At 38.3% G+C, this 18,438-nt stretch overlaps 2 protein-coding genes across 2 annotated transcripts in view; both read right to left on the reverse strand.

The window, feature by feature from the left end:
• The window catches only part of LOC309649318 (lymphotactin-like), a 100,901-nt gene extending 83,839 nt beyond the window's left edge, over positions 1-17,062 (reverse strand). Inside the window, exons 1-2 of the mRNA XM_082439250.1 lie at positions 15,024-17,062; positions 12,780-12,933 (exon numbers count right to left, since the gene is read on the reverse strand). The gene's annotated coding sequence lies outside the window, so the exon portion shown is untranslated. The remainder of the gene's footprint in view (positions 1-12,779; positions 12,934-15,023) is intronic.
• The window catches only part of SFT2D2 (SFT2 domain containing 2), an 842,470-nt gene that overhangs the window by 604,002 nt on the left and 220,030 nt on the right, over positions 1-18,438 (reverse strand). The gene's annotated exons all lie outside the window — the stretch shown is intronic.

Consider the following 18,438-nt stretch of genomic DNA (forward strand, 5'->3'; position numbering starts at 1 on the left):
TTTTTTAATAGATGCAATGGTAGTAACATTTTTAGAACTGTATCTACTATGGCTCTCAATGCAAGAGGTGATTAAGATACACATCACAAACTGAGAACACAGGAAATCACCAACGTTAATCAAACACTGGCAGGATAATCATAGTGTTTTTGTGCTGAGACATAAAACAACTACCTAAGCCAATCTCCAGAGAGGTTGAGACATTTCTTTAAGCTCATAAGATACTTTATAGTAAGAAAAGGACTAGAGCCAGAAAATGTCCTTAAAGCATTAACAGGGTAAATTGAGGACAAATAAAAATTTACATCAAGGGCTTCCCTGGTGGCACAGTGGTTAAGAATCTGCCTGCCAATGCAGGGAGCACAGGTTCGAGTCCTGGTCAGGGAAGATTCCACATGCCGTGGAGCAACTAAGCCCATGGGCCACAACTACTGAGCCTGTACTCTAGAGCCCGTGTTCCGCAACAAAAGAAGCCACCACAATGAGAAGCCCGCGCACCGCAACGAAGAGTAGCCCCCACTTGCCACAACTAGAGAAAGCTGACGCGCATCAACAAAAGACCCAACTCAGCCAAAAATAAAAAAATAAATTTATTTTTAAAAATTTACATCAAAACTTATCGCCTCAAAAAGATGTAAGGGAGTTGGAGACAAGATAAAAATATAAAGAGATTAAGAAAGGTTAAGGTGAACTCATAACTGGCAGGTACATGAGAAAATGAAGGAAACTAGAGGGTTGTTGGACACATACCCATTCACTCATTCTGGGTTTGTCATCAGGGAGGACACTATAGTTGGCCCACAAACAGGCTAACTCTGATCCAGATAATAACGGTGGTCTAGCACACAGCTGGGTCTGTTTCCTAGGGACCTGGGGACCTGGGTCCCTGCAGCTTAAGAAGATTCCAGCTATAAAGTTCACTTGGGACATTTCAGGAAGGTAGCATGGAGGAGTGGAATGTAGACCTGGATTTGGAAAAAGTTCATGCTCATGCCCCTCCCCATTAGAGAGAGAGAAAACATTTCAGGCTGTGGGTCTTTGGAAGAGATTCAGGCTCTGTGCAGACATAGAGTATAGTGGTCTAGTCCAGAAGCACTGTCTGTGGCTCCATGGGCAAGTCACTTAACTGAAAACTTTCATTTGATAGATGGAGAAGTCAACACCAGCCCAGTGAGGTACATGAAGAGGTGCAGCAGGGTTTGAACTGAGCAGGGGTCAATCCAACTCAATTATATTTGACATGTTCATTGACTTCTCTGTTAGCTGCCAGGAACTCCATAATGAACCAGACAGACATGGCTCCTGCCCTCACCTAATTTGTACCCTGTCTGGAGAGGGACACAAACGGGCAACTTCAGTGTGACAAGGTAAGTACTCTCATAAAGAGGAAAACCCAGGACAAGTAAAAATTTATATGGAAGCTTTTTATTGTAAAATATGAGAGACAGACTGTAATCAACAAAGAAACATGGAGAAACAGAAGAAAGAGAGCCATAGAGGGAGGGTACTATGGGGGCATCTAAGAGGAGCAGTTAGCCCAGTCTTTTACAAAAGCTTCCTGGAGGAAGTGACAGAAAAGCTGAGATCTAAACAAACATGAGTTTCCAGAGTACTTTGTTGAAGCACCTGTTATTAGTTATTTGATTTTTATTGGCTACCTACAGTTGTTTCCAGGAATTACAAGAGACTAGAAAATAAAATGCAGTGGAGTGGGGGAACGTAAGAAACAAAATCCGACTAATTTTATGTCTACTCTTCCCATAGACACTGACTTGACAAATAATAAAGACACATATGACTCAAGCTGCTCCACAAACTCCACTTCCAGATTACTTCACTGACACAATACAGAACTTTAAGCAAGGTTGTACAAAAAAAAAAAATACAAATCATATGTTACATGATATATGTCACACATATATATTGAATATACAAAGCACCTTACAAGTAATATAGATAATAAACTCAATAAAATAGTATGCAAAGACGTGTTACATTGCAATCATTCTGAACTAAGTGAAATTTCAAGAAAAAAGACAGATAGGTAATCTGACTGCCCCAAGGAATGATTTATATTTTTGATTTTGATGAAATCTCATCAAGAAAAAAGTGCTATAACATTGTCTATTACTCTAATTTTTGCCAAAACAGGCTATTTTTTTCCCACACACACACACTGTATTTTATTTTTACAAGAGATAAATAAACTGACACCAAGCATTGTAAATGGATGACCACAACAAAAGCAACAATGATTGCAATTACCAAACACGAAACACACTCATACTATGTCATAATATTGACATTCAGTCCAGTAATCCTCCACTGTAATGGCTCCTTTACTTTGCAGTGAAAATTGATTTGTATATTTTTTTGCCTCTGAGTCCTTGTGGGATTTTTTTTAATTTATTCAAACAGAAAGTCACAACAATTATAATCATCCTCATCAGTTCACTCAGTCCCATGTAATTAATTTTTTTTTCATCTTGATCTTTTGTTAGCACTTTTATGAATTCATCAGTTTTCCATTAGAGTTCTGAAAATGCTTATTCATTCAGTTCAGCAGTATAGTCAGTTACCAGAAACCTGTACTTGTCAGAGTCTTTTCCATGAATTCCTTGCAGATGAAACCCTTTTATAGGAACATTTTTGCAAAAGCATCAGAGCACACCCAGAACTGTCTGTAAATGACAAAAGACTTAAAAATGACCACGGTTAAAGATTTGATGAAAGTTCATAATAATGCAATTGACAAGGAAATTTAGTTATTTCTGAGATATACATTTTAAAGTAATAACTAGAATTATGACTTTATATTCAGAGGTTCAGCCTGCATTTATTGACAGCCAGAAGCATTTCCTCAATTATGAATTTGCTCTGAAATCTTACACCTTCTGGATTATTTCTTGTGCCAGGCATATTAGATTAATTGGAGCAAAACAGGAAGTGATTGTTCATTACATATCTCCAAATTACTTCATTTCTGATTAATAACCAAATTCCCACAAGTTATATTAATTATTGCTTCAACATTCTACATATGTGATGAGGAAAAGTTGTTAATTTATTACTTTTGGGACACTTATTCCAACCACGGTTTGGAACTACAGTAAACGTCCATTAGCTGAATCTTTTGAGAATATGATCTCTTAGCTAATGGATCTTTCTGATGAACTGAGCAATGGCCAAACACTTTTCAGAATGTCCTAAAGAACATGAGAGTTTTGTGAGATGTAATAAATGTCCTACCAGAAAAAGAAGGAGGAAGGAAGAGGAGAAGGAGGAGGGAGGAGACAGTAGAGGAGGATAAGAAGAAGAGAAGGGTGGAACACGGAGGGGAGGAGGAAGAAAAGAAAGATGGAAAGAAAGTTGAGTCGAGGGATACTTTCACACTCAAATAAATTTGAGAAGCAACATTTCCTACCTTATGGAACTAAGGATATTTTTTTCTAAAGACCTCTACTAGTATAGACCATTACATTTTATGGAATGAAGTTTAAGAAATGTAGTTCTAGGCTGTTTCTTGTGCCAGGAATAGTGAGTTGCTCTATTTTCCATAGCTCTTTAAACGTGTTTTACTGCACTTTAATTATTTGCTTCCACAAAGTCTTTCCTATTAATGCCCACTCTGTTGGAGATCTGTTACCCATCCCCAGTGCCTTTTGGAGTACTTGGCAAAAGGAAGTAATCAATAAATCTTTGCTTTACACATAGTAGGTGTTCAATAAACATTTGTTGAACTAACAAATAAAAAGTTTGTACAGTACATTAAATATATTTTAATGAGAGCCTCCGTGAGCCTCAGTTTCCTCCTCTGTAGAAGAGAGAGTTTTGTCTAGTAATCTCTAAAGGTTCTTGCAGCCCTAATCTTGATTCTGTGACTTCTCAGTGGCTCAGGACCACCACACTGAATAGCATCATCCTACAGAATTACAAGGAGACTATTGAAGAGGTTGATAATTAGCATTAATCATCTACAATTAAAGAACTTGCCTCAGAAATATCTCCTCAAAAGAATTATCTGGTATCAGTTTGTTCTTTTGCCTCTTCTTCTCAGAGGCCATGTAAAAGTATTCTGGGTTACCAAGGGTTATGCTTTGTTTCATGTTAAGCCATCAGTTTTTACTATAAAATGCATTTTGTTACAGTAAACAAAGTCTAGAGGTTTTCCCATAATGATTTAACATTTCCATCCTAACAGGCTGTGGAACTCATTGAGAAGGGTGCTTAATATTTAGTTATTCACAGTGATTTTCTGCTAGGAATGATCAACTGAATAGCTTTTCTGATTTTTTTCCAATAAAAATTTTCTCTCCAACCCACTGAATTACTTCATATATTTTGTCAATCTTATTTATCATTATAATATAACTGATTGAGGGTTTATTTTCCTATTCTTAAATCAAAGCAACAGCATGGTTTCTGAGGATGAAAAAATGCCCATCCAATTTAATCCTAGATGTGCTAGAGAGATCTAATTTGCAAAATATAAAATAATAATATGAATATTTTATATCCAGACAACATACTACTACCCAGAGGTTTAATGATTTATAAGATTGTCTATTATCGCCTTTAGTGGAACATCTCTTCTAAAGCAGCCAAAGTATTTTGGACACAACTTTCCCATTAATCATATCCCCCAAGGAAATAAATGGGTTGAACACACCATTGTTTTAATTTCACAAAGGTAGAGAGAGTAGATTAAAAACCAAAGTGATTTTTCAAGGTTACCCAAGGTCTCACCATGTAAGTGGTTTGGAAGGAAAGAGAGGCCTGGCTTCTAGCCAGCCTGGAGAGTTTGTTCTCCCCAGTACTTAGTTTTATTCAAAGTACAAGAGCAAGCAATTTAATATAGGTATCACCAATACATCATCCATATGAAGGATGGTACAGCAATATTAATATGCAAATAGCTGAATATAAAGTATCTTTTCTTACTAAGCACAGTGCTCCCTGTTTCTCAGAAAAATTTATGTCTATATGAAAAGAGAATAAAATTGCAAAGGATAGCATGTTGCTCATTAATTTATATTCATTAAAATATGAAGGGGAAGATGTAGCTGTATTCCACATCTAGGAATAACCCTTAGAGTTTGGGAAGAAAGAAGAAGAAAATAAATGTCCCCATAGGCATATTGTATCAATACTCTTTCCCCAAATACTCAGTCTCCAAAGGGTTTAAACTTCTGAGGAAAATGTCAGATAAGCGGCTGAAAGGTGATCCTACAAAACTTCAGTAATTCACCCTGCATCATTTCCTCCTCTCTCTTAAATCAAAAGCATTAATTATTAGAATCATGCATGTAGGTTTCCCTCCAGATGCCAATGAGCTGGTGAGTAGAAATGGATGCTATGATATGCTATAATTAGTTGACCATCTAGAGTCTATTCCCTACATACAGAGAGGAGTAGAATCCAGCTCCTACTTTTCCCCAAAGCTCTCTGTAGACTTCATTGCCTCCTTTCTGCACTACAGAAGAAAGTATTAAATCAGAAAACGTTCCCTTGGGCTTCCACATGCATGTAGAATAAGCTCCCAAATATGGCTGCTCCCAGCGTCTGTGTCCCCAACTGTCCACCCAAGCCTCTCTGGGAGACTCTCCAACACCAGAAGGCCATTTAGGAATGAGGTTGAACACATTAAGCCCCACTTTCTTACCTGACTGCTATAAAAAGAACGGGTTAATTTCCATTCACATATTACCCATGTGATCTCTGAAGCCACAGATTTAGGCAGCTGAACTCTGAGTTATCCTGTACAAAACATTCAAGTGAAGTAAAGAAATAAAATTCCTGCGAAGCCTAAGCTCTCTCTTCCCATCAAATTGTGTGGCTGACAGGGTCTTGGTGCTCCTGCTGGGTGTTAGGCCTGAGCATCGGAGGTGGGAGAGCCCAGTTCAGGACATTGTTCCACCAGAGACCTCCTGGCCCCATGTAATATCAAATGGCAAAAGAGCTCCCAGAGATCTCCATCTCAATGCTAAGACCCAGCTCCATTCAATGACCAGCAAGCTAAAATGATGGACACCCTGTCCCACACAACTAGCAAGACAGGAACACAATGCCACCCATTAGTAGAGAGGCTGCCAAAAATCATACTAAGTTCACAGACACCCCAAAACACACCATCGGACGTGGCCCTGCCCACAAGAAAGACAAGATCCAGCCTCATCCACCAGAACACAGACACCAGTCCCCTCCACCAGGAAGCCTACACAACCCACTGAACCAAACTTACACACTAGGAGCAGACACCAAAAACAATGGGAACTACAAAACTGCCACCTGTGAAAAGGAGACCCCAAACACATCAAGTTAAGCAAAATGAGAAGACAGAGAAATACACAGCAGATGAAGGAGCAAGGTAAAACCCACCAGACCAAACAAATGAAGATGAAATAGACAGTCTACTTGAAAAAGAATTGAGAGTAATGATAGTAAAGATGATCCAAAATCTTGGAAATAGAATGAGGAAAATACAAGAAACATTTAACAAGGACATGGCAGAACTAAAGAGCAAACAAATAATGATGAACAACAAAATAAATGAAATTAAAAATTCTCTAGAAGGAATCAATAACAGAATAACTGAGGCAGAAGAACGGATAAGTGACCTGAAAGATAAAATATTGGAAATAACTACCACAAAGCTGAAAAAAGAAAAAAGAAAGAAAAGAATGGAGGACATTCTCAGAGACCTCTGGGACAACATTAAACGCACCAACATTCGAATTATAGGGGTCCCAGAAGAAGAAAAGAAAAAGAAAGAGACTGAGAAAATATTTGAAGAGATTATCATTGAAAACTTCCCTAATATGGGAAATGAAATAGTCAATCAAGTCCAAATCCAAGGAGAAACATGCCAAGGCACATATTAATCAAACTATCAAAAATTAAATACAAAGAAAAAATATTAAAAGCAGCAAAGGAAAAGCAAAAAGTAACATACAAGGGAATCCCCATAAGGTTAACAGCTGATCTTTCAGCAGAAACTCTGCAAGCCAGAAAGGAGTGGCAGGACATCTTTAAAATGATGAAAGAGAAAAACCTACAACCAAGATTACTCTACCCAGCAAGGATCTCATTCAGATTCAATGGAGAAATTAAAACCTTTACAGACAAGCAAGAGCTAAGAGAATTCAGGACCACAAAACCAGCTTTACAAGGCTAAGGGAACTTCTCTAGGCAGGAAACACAAGAGAAGGAAAAGACCTACAATAACAAACCCAAAACAATTAAGAAAATGGTAATAGGAACATACATATCGATAACTACGTTAAATGTAAATGGATTAAATGCTCCAACCAAAAGACATAGACTGGCTGAATGGATACAAAAACAAGACCTGTATATATGCTGTCTACAAGAGACCCACTTCAGACCTAGGGACACATACAGACTGAAAGTGAGGGCATGGAAAAAGATATTCCATGCAAATGGAAAAAAAAAGAAAGCTGAAGTAGCAATTCTCATATCAGACAAAACAGACTTTAAAATAAAGAATATTACAAGAGACAAAGAAGGACACTACATAATGATCAAGGATCAGTCCAGGAAGAAGATATAACAATTGTAAATATTTATGCACTCAACAGAGGAGCACCTCAATATATAGGGCAAATGCTAACAGCCATAAAAGGGGAAATCAACAGTAACACAATAATAGTAGGGGACTTTAACACCCCACTTTCACCAATGGACAGATCATCCAAAATGGAAGCAAATAAGGAAACACAAGCTTTAAAAGATACATTAAACAAGATGGACTTAATTGATATTTATAGGACATTCCATCCAAAAACAACACAATACACTTTCTTCTCAAGTGCTCATGGAACATTCTCCAGGATAAATCATATCTTGGGTCGCAAATCAAGCCATGGTAAATTAAAGAAAATTGAAATCATACCAAGTATCTTTTCCGACCACAACGCTATGAGACTAGATATCAATTACAGGAAAAAAATCTGTAAATAATACAAACACATGGAGGCTAAACAATACACTGCTTAGTAACCAAGAGATCACTGAAGAAATCAAAGAGGAAATCAAAAAATATCTAGAAACAAATGACAATGAAAACACAATGACCCAAAACCTATGGGATGCAGCAAAAGTAGTTCTAAGAAGGAAGTTTACAGCAATACAATCCTACCTCATGAAACAAGAAACATCTCAAATAAACAACCTAAACTTACACCTAAAACAATTAGAGAAAGAAGAACCAAAAAAATAACCCAAAGGTAGCAGAAGGAAAGAAATCATAAAGATCAGATCAGAAATAAATGAAAAGGAAATGAAGGAATCAACAGCAAAGATCAATAAAACTAAAAGCTGGTTCTTTGAGATGATAAACAAAATTGATAGAACATTAGCCAGACTCATCAAGAAAAAAAGAGAGAAGACTCAAATCAATAGAATTAGAAATGAAAAAGAAGTAACAATTGACACTGCAGAAATACAAATGATCATGAGAGATTACTACAAGCAACTTTATGCCAATAAAATGGACAACCTGGAAGAAATGGACAAATTCTTAGAAAAGCACAACCTTCTGAGAATGAACCAGGAAGAAATAGAAAATATAAACAGACCAATCACAAGCACTGAAATTGAGACTGTGATTAAAAATCTTCCAACAAACAAAAGCCCAGGACCAGATGGCTTCACAAGCGAATTCTATCAAACATTTAGAGAAGAGTTAACACCTATCCTTCTCAAACTCTTCCAAAATATAGCAGAGGGAGGAGCACTCCCAAACTCATTCCACGAGGCCACAATTACCCTGATACCAAAATCAGACAAATATGTCACAAAGAAAGAAAACTGCAAGCCAATATCACTGATGAACATAGATGCAAAAATCCTCAACAAAATATTAGCAAACAGAATCCAACAGCATATTAAAAGGATCATACACTATGATCAAGTGGGGTTTATCCCGGGACTGCAAGGATTCTACAATATACACAAATCAATCAATGTGATAAACCATACTAACAAATTGAAGAATAAAAACCATATGATCAACTCAATAAATGCAGAAAAAGCTTTCGACAAAATTCAACACCCATTTATGATAAAAACCCTCCAAAAGTGGGCATAGAGGGAGCTTACCTCAACATAATAAAGGCCATATATGACAAACCCACAGCCAACAACATTCTCAATGGTGAAAAACTGAAACCATTTCCACTAAGATCAGGATCAAGACAAGGTTGCCCACTCTCACCACTATTATTCAACATAGTTTTGGAAGTTTTAGCCACAGCAATCAGAGACAAAAAAGAAATAAAAGGAATCCAAATCAGAAAAGAAGAAGTAAAACTGCCACTGTTTGCAGATGACATGATACTATACATAGAGAATCCTAAAGATGCTACCAGAAAACTACTAGAGCTAATCAATGAATGTGGTAAAGTAGCAGGATACAAAAGTAATGCACAGAAATCTCTTGCATTCCTACACACTATTGATGAAATATCTGAAAGAGAAGTTAAGGAAACACTCCCATTTACCACTGCAACAAAAGGAATAAAATATCTAGGAATAAACCTACCTAAGGAGACAAAAGACCTGTATTCAGAAAACTATAAGACACTGATGAAAGAAATTAAAAACAACACAAACAGATGGAGAGATTTACCATGTTCTTGGATTGGAAGAATCAACATTGTGAAAATGACTATACTACCCAAAGGAATCTACAGATTCAATGCAATCCCTGTCAACCTACCAATGGCATTTCTCACAGAACTAGAACAAAAAATTTCACAATTTGTATGGAAATAAAAAAGACCTCGAATAGCCAAAGCAATCTTGAAAAAGAAAAATGGACCTGGAGGAATCAGGCTCCCTGACTTCAGACTATACTATAAAGCTACAGTAATCAAGACGGTATGGTACCGGCACAAGAACAGAAATATAGATCAATGGAACAGGAAAGAAAGTCCAGAGATAAACCCACAGACATATGTTCACCTTATCTTTGATAAAGGACGCAAGAATATACAATGGAGAAAAGACAGCTCCCTCAGTAAGTGGTGCTGGGAAAACTGGACAGCTACATGTAAAAGAATGAAATTAGAACACTCCCTAACACCATACACAAAAATAAATTCAAAATGGATTAAAGACCTAAATGTAAGGCCAGACACTTTAAAACTCTTAGAGGAAAACATAGGCCAAACACTCTTTGACATAAATCACAGCAACATGTTTTGTGACCAACCTCCTAGAGTAATAAAAATTAAAACAAAAATAAACAAATGGGACCTAATGAAACTTAAAAGCTTTTGCACAGCAAGGAAACCATAAACAAGAGAAAAAGACAACACTCAGAATGGGAGAAAATATTTGCAAACAAAGAAACAGACACAGGATTAACCTTCAAAATATACAAGCAGCTCATGAAGCTCAATATCAGAAAAACAAACAACCCAATACAAAAATGGGCAGAAGACCTAAACAGATATTTCTCCAAAGAAGTTATACAGATTGCCAACAAACGCATGAAAGGATGCTTGATGTCTCTAATAATTAGAGAAATGCAAATCAAAACTACAATGATGTATCACCTCACACCGGTCAGAATGGCCATCATTAAAATATCTACAAACAATAAATGCTGCAGAGGGTGTGGAGAAAAGGGAACACTCTTGCACTGTTTGTGGGAATGTAAATTGATACAGCCACTATGGAGAACAGCATGGAGGTTCCTTAAAAAACTAAAAATAGAACTACCATATGACCCAGCAGTCCCACTACTGGGCATACACCCTGAGAAAACCATAATTCAAAAAGAGTCATGTACCACAATGTTCATTGCAGCTCTATTTACAATAGCCAGGACATGGAAGCAACCTAAGTGTCCATCAACAGATGAATGGATAAAGATGTGGCACATATATACAATGGAATATTACTCAGCCATAAAAAGAAATGAAATTGAGTTATTTGTAGTGAGGTGGATGGACCTAGAGACTGTCATAGAGTGAAGCAAGTCAGAAAGAGAAAAACAAATACCGTATGCTAACACATATATATGGAATCTAAAAGAAAAAAACAGGTTCTGAAGAACCTAGGGGCAGGACAGGAATAAAGATGCAGACGTAGAGAATGGACTGGAGGACACGGGGAGGGGGAAGGGTAAGCTGGGATGAAGTAAGAGAGTGGCATGGACATATATACACTACCAAATGTAAAATAGATAGCTAGTGAGAGCAGCCACATAGCACAGGGAGATCAGCTCAGTGCTTTGTGACCACCTAGAGGGGTGGGATAGGGAGGGTGGGAGGGAGATGCACGAGGCAGGGAATATGGGGATATATGTATATATATATAGCTGATTCACTTTGTTATACAGCAGAAACTAACACACCATTGTAAATCAATTATACTCCAATAAAGATGTTAAAAAAAAAAAAAAGGAAAGAAAGAAAGAAAACATTCCCTTGAGTCCTTGGAATAGGTGAAGTCTTTGGTCTTATTACGCAGGTGAGGAAAGTAGAAAAGAGAAACAAAGAGCAGTCATCTAAACATAGGCAGAGCTGGATTAAGTTTTTATTATTCCTAAGAACAGTGAAAAGAACTACAACCCACACTTATTTAGCCGTTCACCATTTATAAAATGCTTTCCATCCATTTTCTCATTTGATCCTCACAACAATCCTATGAGATAAGTAAAAAGGATATTTTTTCTAACTTTTAATTTATGAAAATTAAAAACATACAGAGAAGTAGATAGAATAGTGCTAATAACCCAAATATCCATCTCCTGGATTCCACAATATGAACATGTTAGTATATATCTACATCTTTTGTCTTACTGAAGTATTTTAGCAAATTATAAGCAACATGGGATTTAACCTTTCACATGTAACAAAATTAATAATAACTCTCCAATATCATCTCATATCCAGTTTGTAATCAGAATAGTCCCAGGTGTAAGATGAGTATTATTTTCTCATTTTGCAGATGTGACTTTTTTCACATAACAGAATGAACCAACAGGCTCGAGGACACATAGATAATAAAAAATTAATCTGAGAACTCAGGTTTTGAACTTCTGATTTCTTGGTCTCTATTCTTCTCACTTTGAAGCAAAGTTCCATAGAGATACTCTCAATTGGAAGAAGACAGAAAAGCCACACAAACCTCTGTGAAATATTTGAGCAGGGGTGATCTTAATAAAATGTATGAATATGTGAGATTTATCTCCAACAATCTCTTATATTATTTTTAGTGGCTCTTCTCATTCCCTGTAGTGTTGTGTTTGCCCTCCCTCAACCCACCCCTCATTGTCCCTAACTCAAACCCCAGTCAATACTCCCTCTGATACGCTGGCTGCCTAAGTGCCTCATCCATACCTCTCTGTCCCCATCCACAGGACCAATACCATCTTGCAGTCAGCAAACATCTTAAGAGGGCCTGATAGACTCATCTCTCTGAGAAAAGGTATTAGTCATCATTACCAACACCATGAGCCCCTCTGAGTATTCCTGGAATGCTATAGAGATGGCAGTATTTTGCCTAATGGAATCTTAAAAAATTATACTGATGTCATGATTCTTGCAGCATCATGAGCATTGGTAATGCATTCCTGCTTAGCTCAAAGGTGTTACATCCGATTTATACAATTTCCCCATCTCTCCAAGAAAAAAGTTCCCCTCCCATTTAAATGTTTTACCATCTTCTCCCACTTTCAGCCCCTTCCCCTCACCACAACTATTACACATGTAATCAATGGTAGACTCAGTTTGCCACTCAAGCTTTACCTCTAGCTTGCAAATGTTTGTGTTTCCTTCTTCTGGGTTCTTGGCATCTTTTGACAAGACCTGTCAATGGCTACTGAAAATTTTCCAGATGGGTGTGGGTATGTTCCAAATCATAACATCAAAGGTATGTCTTGGCTCTACTCACTTGTTTAGTCTAAATGGAGCAGACAAATACAAAAAATTATATAAATTGTATGTGTCACCCAAGGGAAAGAATGCAAAACATTCTAAGATAAAAAGAAATTCTGGTCATTATCAGGCTACTCGGGAAATGTGATAAGACAAAGCCATGTCATGTTGCCAAGTCCTGGAGAACAAGGGAGGAGTAAATCAAACCAGATCTGATTCCAGGCTCATGATGCTTAGGCAGGAATTCAGGTTAGCTCCCCCTAGTGCCATACAAGGCACGTTACACAATAATAATAACCGAAAACTTTATGTGTGAAAGCTCTCTTCCAGGATTGGCATGTATTGACATGCAATGTATAAGAAAATCCTTTTAAGGAATATCCCCTGATACCAGAATATCAGACATGAAACATAGCCCAGGAGATCTTCCCTGACATCCCTGAAACCATGTCAAAGTTAAACCAGGCACAGTTCTTGATTGCAAACAACAGAAGCCGCTTGGCATAATTTAAGGGGGACAAAAGAATTTATTAAAAGAAATTTTAGCTCACAGAATCATTGAACTAGCTGGAAAAACAGATTAGAGTTGAAGCTTCCAGGAATAATGCCCAAAACCACACAGAACTGATCCAATGGAGAAACTACCTGCTGAGTATAAATCCCTGGAACTTGATGACTGCTACTAACATCAATGCCACTTTGATCTTGTGACTAGGGGAAAAACTAGACACTTTTCCAGCTACCTTTGCCAACAGCTCTGAGCTTCACACAGAGCTGGCTGCTGTCTCATGTTGTTCACATCTGAACTGAAGTTTTATGTTCATGTCTGATTGGCAGAGCCCAGGCCCTATCCTAACACTTATTAATCACTCACTATGTGCTGGGCACTGTTCTAAGCTCTTTATAAGAATTAACTCACTTAAGCCTCATGGCAACCCTCGAAGACTGGCTCTATAATTATTCCTTTTTATAGATGAGGGAACTGAGGCATATAAAGATTATATAACCAGTCTAAAGTCACAGACTGTAAGTGTCAGAGTTGAGAATTGAACACAGATAGTCTGACTCCAGAGCTCAAGATTTCCTAGACCTCAAGATTAGGAAATCTCTTTGTTTTATATTGTTTTGTTTTGTTTTGTGTTACACTCACATGCTTGCATCCTAACTGCAAGGTGGGAAATTTGATTTATGTCTTATACATTAGATCATTTACCCAAATTTAAAAACGTTGTTCAAAAGATGACGGGTAAGCGTGAATATGTCAGACATCTACTACAGATGTCTAAAATTGGAAGGCTGCTCTTTTTACATGTTAGTATGCCCTGAAAGTTGTTCTCATGGTCACCACTAGAAACCCATGAATGTAGGTATGTATCTATGCATATTTACTGTTTTTCACACACTGTGATAGTCTCTAAAGACAGCTGACACAATTGCTCCCACCCTGTGTACGTATGTTACTCCTCCCATCAAAAGATAGAGCACATTCTCCCAGCTCCTTAAATCTGGGCTGCTCTTGTGACAATCTTTGATCAATGGAATGCAGCAGAGTGAAAATATGCCCAGACTTAGCAGCTCTGGCAGCTTCTGCTTTTGTTCTGGGGGAATTAGTTGCTATGTAAGAAACCCAACTACCCTCAGCCCACCATGCAGTGAGAGGCCATATGGAGAAGAATCAGTGAGTCCAATCACAGACATGAACAGCGAACTAAGACATATGTTCCCTGAAAAATCATCCCAAGCCAGCCCCCAATCATTTAGACAATCCCTGGGAGGCCCCAGACATCCTTGCTCTGTTCTGTCCAAATTCCTGACCCACAGATAAAATGGCTGTGGCCTTAAGCTGTTATATTCTGGAATAGCTTGTTATACAGTAATAGATAACTTAGACTAACACTATATGCTCACATAACTATGTATAAAGTGAAAATTTTGCATCTCGTTAAATATTCTTCTATGGCAGTGGTCAGCAAACTTTTTCTTAAGGGCTTACATACTATTTTAAGCTTTGCAGACCAAGAGGCAAAACTGACGCTATTATATGAGTGCTTATATAACCAGTTAAAATGTAAAACCATTCCCAGCTCAAGGGCCATAAAAAATCAAACAGCTTACCAGATTTGGCCCATAGGCAGCAATTTGTAGATTCCAGCTCTATAGCATCAGTTTTTATGTTTGCAGTGTACTTCCTCAAAGGAACTTCCTGTAACTTATTTAATCAAGTCCCTATTCTTAAGCACTTAGTTTGCCTGCAATTTTTCACTATTTCAAAAATAATGCTTCAGTAAATCTTGTGAACAATGCTTCAATCAATCTTTGTCCACATCCATGATTACTTCCTTAGAATAAATCCCTAAAACTGGAATAGTTAGGTCAAAGAATATATCCACTATTCCAAGATACCTGCTGAAACTATCATACCTACGTACAATCCTACCAACAACATATAAGAGAGTTCTGCAGCAGTTCATGACTATTTTAAGTGTTTGTTTTAAAAAAAAAAAAAAAAACCTGTTTGAATTTCATATTGGTGTTTGAGTGTGAGTAGAATGCATCCCTCCTCCTCAGTCAGGGATGATCTCTTTCTCCTTGGTCTTTGTTGGAATGCCCTAATGCACGTTCAGACTATCACTGAAGCCCTGCTCACTGCTTCCCTAAAACAGCTTAGCAAACCCAGGTCCCCGGTGACAGCACCAGGAGAGGGCTGCCTGCAGAGGCTGGCCTTAGCCACTCTTTACACAAGCCCCCCTTCCACTTCCTCCCTCTCCTTGTCAGTAGGAAGTGGCTGACCCAGCTCAGCTCCCAGCCTGACAAACTGCCACCTGTGAGTGATTGCTTCTTTCTGCAGCTGGGCCAGTGTCTCTCTTTCTCTGTCCCCTGGCTTTCCCGAGCTCCCTCTCAGAGCATATGTCCTTCCTCTCTCTATTCTCAGCCTACAGCGCCCCCCCACCCCCAAGCAGAAAAGCAGACAGAGGATATGCAGAACCCTGTTGAGGTGGAGTCCAGACAAGGCAGTCTTTTGGGGCAAACCCTGGGCAGGTCTGCAGGCTCTAACCTTTTAACCTGGCTGTCTAACAGAATCCATTGCTGCTGACACCCGTGTCTTCCAGTTATTTTTAAACCGTGATAACTGCCGTTACATCAAAGGCATGAAAAACAGAATTTTGGCAGAGCTGCTGCTTCTCTACTTCTCCTTTCATCTCTTCTCCTGGCTAGCCCCTCCTTTGTCCCTGCCTAGCCAGATCCTATATATTCCCCTGGATGCTGCTTTTGTGTCCCCCTCTTCAGGAAGCCCAGCCTCACTTTCCCCCATTCATTCAGCTCCTTGGAACAGCAGGTCTTAGAGCATGTACATGACTCTCATCACCTTGTGTATTCAGGCTTGTCACATTCATTGTCACTTTATAGATGTCAGAATTGTCAGTGCAATCTTCTCATTGAGGGCATGGAACGTGATTTCACATTGACCTGTGGTCCTTAAAGCAACTATAGCAGTGCTGGGCAAATAGCAAGGAGCTCATTAATTATGTTTATTAATTTGCAGTCATTTTAGAATTCTACTTGGGTAAATTCCTAACAGCCTACCCCAGAAGTCCAGGGTATCATCCATACTGAGAATTTCTCAACTAGACACTGATTTTTGATAAGTCTGGAGTCCAAGGGGGGGGAGATGGTAAAATAGGAAGAGCATCAGATTAAGAAGCAAAGTCTGAAGTCTAATCTGGTTGTCTCACTTATGGACATATGAATTCGAGCCTCATCTATAAAGGAAGGAAATTAATAATACCTCCTATTTCTATAAAGCTTTTTCTGACACTCAAATGAAGACACCCTGCTTCATATATACATATATATATAACTTACTTAATCTGCAAACAAACCTAAAAGATAAGCATCGTTGTCCTTATTTTGCAGATAAAAGGATGGAGACCTAAAAGTTAAGTAATTTGTCCAAAGTCACAAACCTAGCAAGTAAGAGTTTGAACCCAGGTCTCCTGGATGTAAATTTTTTTAAAGGGGAGAAGGAGAGAAATATAAGTGGGTATATTTTACCTTCCCAACAGTTGAAAATTTTTGTGTCTGGCCTGACTGAACTCATTTGTATTTGTATTTGCATTCATTTTTTAAAATAAATTTATTTATTTGTTTATTTATTTATTGCACTGGGTCTGGGTCTTCATTGCTGAACGCGGGCTTTCTCCAGTTGCGGTGAGCAGGGGTTACTCTTTGTTGCAGTGCGTGGGCTTCTCATTGCGGTGGCTTCTCTTGTTGTGGCATATGGGCTCTAGGTGCGTCAGCTTCAGTAGTTGTGGCATGTGGGCTCAGTAGTTGTGGCTCGCTGCCTCTAGAGCAGAGGCTCAGCAGTTGTGGCACATGGGCTTAGTTGCTCCGTGGCATGTGGGATCTTCCTGGACCAGAGCTCAAACCCATGTCCCCTGAATTGGCAGGTGGATTCTTAACCACTGCGCCACCTTGCATTCATTTTTGAGAAAAGGAAAAAATAGCAACGAGAATAAAAATAGAGTACAAGAAGGAGATAAGGGAGCGAGGAAATAAGTGGGCATGCTGAGAACTAGAAAATTAGTTCAGTCAAACAAATTTCACCCAGTACCTTCTATGCACCAGGAACCGAGGCTTATGCTGGGCAAATAATGACAAGAAGATGGTCCCTGCCTGTGAAAGTGATAGAATCGAATGACACAGAGAGGTTTCTGGTGGAGAAAGGAAGAGATTAGTAGAGGGAAAGGGAGCAGTTTGGCATCCAAGTGAGGAGGAGGTGAGTGAAAAAAATGAAGCTGGCAACATAGGTGAGACTAGATCTTGGAGGTCTTATATGCCAAGGCCAATAGATGATGGAGAATTTTAAAGAGAGGAGCAATACTTTCAGATATAAAATTTTTAATGTGTTGCTTGTTTATTCACTCATTCATTCATTCATTTAGAATACCTGCACATAGGTGGGGGGTGGGAGGGACCTTGTATATGAATTGACTTGAAAATATAATCGAAAGGAAAACATAAACAAGACAAAAAGACAGCACTCAAAATGGGAGAAAATATTTGCGGATGAAGCAACTGACAAAGGATTAATCTCCAAAATTTACAAGCAGCTCATGCAGCTCAATATCAAAAAAACAAAAAACCCAATCCAAAAATGGGCAGAAGACCGAAATACACATTTCCCCAAAGAAGATATACAGATTGCCAACAAACACATGAAAGGATGCTCAACATCACTAATCATTAGAGAAATGCAAATCAAAACTACAATGAGGTATCACCTCACACCAGTCAGAATGGCCATCATCAAAAATATCTACAAACAATAAACGCTGGAGAGGGTGTGGAGAAAGGGGAACCCTCTTGCACTGTTGGTGGGAATGTAAATTGATACAGCCACTATGGAGAACAGTATGGAGGTTCCTTAAAAAACTAAAAATAGAACTACCATATGATCTGGCAATCCCACTACAGGGCATATACCCTGAGAAAACCATAATTCAAAAAGAGTCATGTACCACAATGTTCA

The sequence above is a fragment of the Balaenoptera physalus genome (assembly GCF_965194825.1).
Source record: "Balaenoptera physalus genome assembly, chromosome: 1".
Classification (NCBI taxonomy): Eukaryota; Metazoa; Chordata; class Mammalia; order Artiodactyla; family Balaenopteridae; genus Balaenoptera; species Balaenoptera physalus.